Source organism: Schistocerca gregaria, unplaced genomic scaffold (assembly GCF_023897955.1).
Source record: "Schistocerca gregaria isolate iqSchGreg1 unplaced genomic scaffold, iqSchGreg1.2 ptg000263l, whole genome shotgun sequence".
Taxonomy (NCBI): domain Eukaryota; kingdom Metazoa; phylum Arthropoda; class Insecta; order Orthoptera; family Acrididae; genus Schistocerca; species Schistocerca gregaria.
This window is the reverse complement of record NW_026061766.1, coordinates 105,001-110,807: the sequence shown is the minus strand read 5'-3', so window position 1 is coordinate 110,807 and position 5,807 is coordinate 105,001. Positions and strand designations below refer to the sequence as shown.

Here is a 5,807-nt window from a genome sequence, read left to right as displayed (position 1 = left end):
ACACCACCAACACACATCCTACACAGAGGGGCACCAAATATCATCCCCCGCCCTCGTGTTATACCACATGAAAAATTGCAGAAGTGAGAGACACACATCCGCCAGCCTCTTGCTACAAGCATCGAACCGACGTGACGTATCTGACGGTGACTCAGGCATCCGTGTACTGCCACCACTATCCACCCCCCCCCCCCCCTCTCTCTCTGCCCCCTTCCCACACAATACCAAATATAACCAACTTTATCGCTTAACCTAACTGTGGCTGTACCAGTTTATCGCTTAACCTAACTGTGGCTGTACCAGTTTATCGCTTAACCTAACTGTGGCTGTACCAGTTTATCGCTTAACCTAACTGTGGCTGTACCAGTTTATCGCTTAACCTAACTGTGGCTGTACCAGTTTATCGCTTAACCTAACTGTGGCTGTACCAGTTTATCGCTTAACCTAACTGTGGCTGTACCAGTTTATCGCTTAACCTAACTGTGGCTGTACCAGTTTATCGCTTAACCTAACTGTGGCTGTACCAGTTTATCGCTTAACCTAACTGTGGCTGTACCAGTTTATCGCTTAACCTAACTGTGGCTGTACCAGTTTATCGCTTAACCTAACTGTGGCTGTACCAGATTATCGCTTAACCTAACTGTGGCTGTACCAGATTATCGCTTAACCTAACTCAATTTGTCCCTTAACCTAACTCAATTTGTCCCTTAACCTAACTCAAGTTGTCCCTTAACCTAACTCAAGTTGTCCCTTAACCTAACTCAATTTGTCCCTTAACCTAACTCAATTTGTCCCTTAACCTAACTCAAGTTGTCCCTTAACCTAACTCAAGTTGTCCCTTAACCTAACTCAAGTTGTCCCTTAACCTAACTCAAGTTGTCCCTTAACCTAACTCAAGTTGTCCCTTAACCTAACTCAATTTGTCCCTTAACCTAACTCAATTTGTCCCTTAACCTAACTCAATTTGTCCCTTAACCTAACTCAATTTGTCCCTTAACCTAACTCAATTTGTCCCTTAACCTAACTCAAGTTGTCCCTTAACCTAACTCAAGTTGTCCCTTAACCTAACTCAAGTTGTCCCTTAACCTAACTCAAGTTGTCCCTTAACCTAACTCAAGTTGTCCCTTAACCTAACTCAAGTTGTCCCTTAACCTAACTCAAGTTGTCCCTTAACCTAACTCAAGTTGTCCCTTAACCTAACTCAATTTGTCCCTTAACCTAACTCAAGTTGTCCCTTAACCTAACTCAAGTTGTCCCTTAACCTAACTCAATTTGTCCCTTAACCTAACTCAATTTGTCCCTTAACCTAACTCAATTTGTCCCTTAACCTAACTCAAGTTGTCCCTTAACCTAACTCAAGTTGTCCCTTAACCTAACTCAAGTTGTCCCTTAACCTAACTCAAGTTGTCCCTTAACCTAACTCAAGTTGTCCCTTAACCTAACTCAAGTTGTCCCTTAACCTAACTCAATTTGTCCCTTAACCTAACTCAATTTGTCCCTTAACCTAACTCAATTTGTCCCTTAACCTAACTCAATTTGTCCCTTAACCTAACTCAATTTGTCCCTTAACCTAACTCAATTTGTCCCTTAACCTAACTCAAGTTGTCCCTTAACCTAACTCAAGTTGTCCCTTAACCTAACTCAAGTTGTCCCTTAACCTAACTCAAGTTGTCCCTTAACCTAACTCAAGTTGTCCCTTAACCTAACTCAAGTTGTCCCTTAACCTAACTCAAGTTGTCCCTTAACCTAACTCAATTTGTCCCTTAACCTAACTCAATTTGTCCCTTAACCTAACTCAATTTGTCCCTTAACCTAACTCAATTTGTCCCTTAACCTAACTCAATTTGTCCCTTAACCTAACTCAATTTGTCCCTTAACCTAACTCAAGTTGTCCCTTAACCTAACTCAAGTTGTCCCTTAACCTAACTCAAGTTGTCCCTTAACCTAACTCAAGTTGTCCCTTAACCTAACTCAAGTTGTCCCTTAACCTAACTCAAGTTGTCCCTTAACCTAACCCACGTTGTCCCTTAACCTAACCCACGTTGTCCCTTAACCTAACCCACGTTGTCCCTTAACCTAACCCACGTTGTCCCTTAACCTAACCCACGTTGTCCCTTAACCTAACCCACGTTGTCCCTTAACCTAACCCACGTTGTCCCTTAACCTAACCGACGTTGTCCCTTAACCTAACCCACGTTGTCCCTTAACCTAACCCACGTTGTCCCTTAACCTAACCCACGTTGTCCCTTAACCTAACCCACGTTGTCCCTTAACCTAACCCACGTTGTCCCTTAACCTAACCCACGTTGTCCCTTAACCTAACCCACGTTGTCCCTTAACCTAACCCACGTTGTCCCTTAACCTAACCCACGTTGTCCCTTAACCTAACCCACGTTGTCCCTTAACCTAACCCACGTTGTCCCTTAACCTAACCCACGTTGTCCCTTAACCTAACCCACGTTGTCCCTTTGCCTAACATAGTTCACTGCTCGGAATCTCTGGTGTCGTTGTTATCCTCATGTAGATGTCTTGCGAGTGTTGCTTACTTTCCACATATTCCTGCTATCCACTGTCAATTGTACTGCAATAGGACTATATCGCCGACCCCCCCCCCTCCCCCCCCCTCTGTCCCCCTCTGTCCCCCTCTTTGTGTCTCTGTCCTCTCAAGCTGGTCGGTCTGGCGTTTGAGTGTTAAATGAGCCTCGCAGCTGTTCAGTTGCATTCAGATGTCGACGCCCTCAGTGTACGTCGTGGTATGGTCTGTGTCCATTGTCCGCTGATGTCGTACGCGTAACCCACACGCTGTACCGATCATCGGTCGTTACGTACAGAGTGAAGTAGTGTGATACGTGTGACCGTACGCTGGCTGTGCCCAACGGTGTCGAATCTCAATTTCCATATGTTGTGCTTGATGCTACTTGTCTCGTCTCCCAATAACAGCTAGGTTGCACTGTGGTACGCCGTAGAGGCGTGTGGGAGGAACGTACGAACGCATTGTATGTCACCCTGGGTCGCTGGGGGTGGTGGTGCGGTGAGTCAGGTCAGGTCAGGTCAGCGTGAGCCGTCTGATGTAGTGACGCGTGTATTCCGACTTTGTCGTATTGCCTCACACAAAGTGCTACCCTGGTGGACCGCGTTCCATATCTGGGACATGCCGCAGATGCCGGTTGACAGTGGATCGCGGAAGGTACATCGCATACGTGCGCGGGCCACCTTCCACGTGTTCTCTTCTGCACATGTCGCAGTGTGTATGTGGTCTGATGTAGCGTGTCGTGACACATGACATCCTGGCATGCAAGAATTGTTGAATTCGCAAATGTAGGTGGACATCTACGTTTACTGCCCAAGATACGCAAATGAACTGGAAATCCGTTGTTGAGCGGTTGTTCACGCTGGAGGTGAATCTGTGATGGCGACGATCGGTACAGCTATTAACCGGTTGTTTCAGCGGTACCCGCCACATCCACACGCGTGACTAGGCCCATGTGGGTATGAAGCGATACGCGGCGGTGGCTTGGTGGGACTGTTCCCGGCCGGTGAAGGGGGGCCGCCCGGCGTGTTGGCCGCGCGCTGCGTGGGCGCACGCGCAACAGGCGGCTGGTGGGGGGCGCCGAGTGGCAGGAGCGCCAGCCGACGGGCCCGGCAGGCGGCGCAGCTACGCTGCGGCGCACCCTGCACGCGGCGCCTGGCGGCCAAAGTTGGTTCAGCCGAGCCCGGTGCGAAGCGCGGTGGACATCTGCAGTGTGCTGGTCTGATTGAGGACTGTGTGCGTTGAGGATGCGCCGCCGCCTGGCACTCGGCGCCGCGACGCCGTCTGCTGCTCGGTCGCCCCAGCGGTTCTCGCAGGTGGTTTGTATCGCAGTTGTGCGGACGTGTTGGCGCGTGCGCTGTGCTGGGAGAGTTCGCTTCTGCACCCAAGTGGGGCTTTGCCCTTGTGTGGCGCTGGCGTTGGAGCTGCCGGTCACCATAGGTGGCGCGTGTTGTCTCCCGCCGGCAATGCCACGACAGCACGCTCCCGGGCCTCTGTCGGCAGCGGCAAGCTCAGTTGGGAGCAAGGGTGTTCGCACTAAAACCGTCTACTCGCCTAACTCCGGGCGATTGCGCCTCTCTCGAAACCGACCAAGTACCTAGGACGGCGCTGCGCGCCGCCGGGACCTGAGAGGGTTTCGAGGTGTATCGTGCAGGGGAGCTCGGCCTCCTCCTGTTTGCAGAATAATTGAGCGGACGCTTGCGTGTTCGCGCGGGCCCCCGGGACACACTCCCGGGCGGCCGGCTGCTCAGCTCTAGTTGACGCAGCTCCCTGGTTGATCCTGCCAGTAGTCATATGCTTGTCTCAAAGATTAAGCCATGCATGTCTCAGTACAAGCCGCATTAAGGTGAAACCGCGAATGGCTCATTAAATCAGTTATGGTTCCTTAGATCGTACCCACGTTACTTGGATAACTGTGGTAATTCTAGAGCTAATACATGCAAACAGAGTCCCGACCAGAGATGGAAGGGACGCTTTTATTAGATCAAAACCAATCGGATTGGCTTGTCTGGTCCGTTTGCCTTGGTGACTCTGAATAACTTTGGGCTGATCGCACGGTCCTCGTACCGGCGACGCATCTTTCAAATGTCTGCCTTATCAACTGTCGATGGTAGGTTCTGCGCCTACCATGGTTGTAACGGGTAACGGGGAATCAGGGTTCGATTCCGGAGAGGGAGCCTGAGAAACGGCTACCACATCCAAGGAAGGCAGCAGGCGCGCAAATTACCCACTCCCGGCACGGGGAGGTAGTGACGAAAAATAACGATACGGGACTCATCCGAGGCCCCGTAATCGGAATGAGTACACTTTAAATCCTTTAACGAGTATCTATTGGAGGGCAAGTCTGGTGCCAGCAGCCGCGGTAATTCCAGCTCCAATAGCGTATATTAAAGTTGTTGCGGTTAAAAAGCTCGTAGTTGGATTTGTGTCCCACGCTGTTGGTTCACCGCCCGTCGGTGTTTAACTGGCATGTATCGTGGGACGTCCTGCCGGTGGGGCGAGCCGAAGGGGTGCTTTCGCGTCCCGAGGCGGACCCCGTTTAAATCCTACCAGGGTGCTCTTTGTTGAGTGTCTCGGTGGGCCGGCACGTTTACTTTGAACAAATTAGAGTGCTTAAAGCAGGCAAGCCCGCCTGAATACTGTGTGCATGGAATAATGGAATAGGACCTCGGTTCTATTTTGTTGGTTTTCGGAACCCGAGGTAATGATTAATAGGGACAGGCGGGGGCATTCGTATTGCGACGTTAGAGGTGAAATTCTTGGATCGTCGCAAGACGAACAGAAGCGAAAGCATTTGCCAAGTATGTTTTCATTAATCAAGAACGAAAGTTAGAGGTTCGAAGGCGATCAGATACCGCCCTAGTTCTAACCATAAACGATGCCAGCCAGCGATCCGCCGCAGTTCCTCCGATGACTCGGCGGGCAGCCTCCGGGAAACCAAAGCTTTTGGGTTCCGGGGGAAGTATGGTTGCAAAGCTGAAACTTAAAGGAATTGACGGAAGGGCACCACCAGGAGTGGAGCCTGCGGCTTAATTTGACTCAACACGGGAAACCTCACCAGGCCCGGACACCGGAAGGATTGACAGATTGATAGCTCTTTCTTGATTCGGTGGGTGGTGGTGCATGGCCGTTCTTAGTTGGTGGAGCGATTTGTCTGGTTAATTCCGATAACGAACGAGACTCTAGCCTGCTAACTAGTCGCGTGACATCCTTCGTGCTGTCAGCGATTACTTTTCTTCTTAGAGGGACAGGCGGCTTCTAGCCGCACGAGATTGAG

The 5,807-nt window shown here is 50.4% G+C and overlaps 1 non-coding gene across 1 annotated transcript in view; it reads left to right on the top strand.

Annotated features, from left to right (window-relative positions):
- The first annotated feature begins 4,297 nt into the window (after positions 1–4,297).
- LOC126305172 (small subunit ribosomal RNA) overlaps positions 4,298–5,807 on the top strand; it is a 1,893-nt gene continuing 383 nt past the window's right edge. The window contains exon 1 of the ribosomal RNA XR_007553322.1: positions 4,298–5,807. This exon is cut by the window's right edge and continues 383 nt beyond it. This is a non-coding gene — a ribosomal RNA (small subunit ribosomal RNA).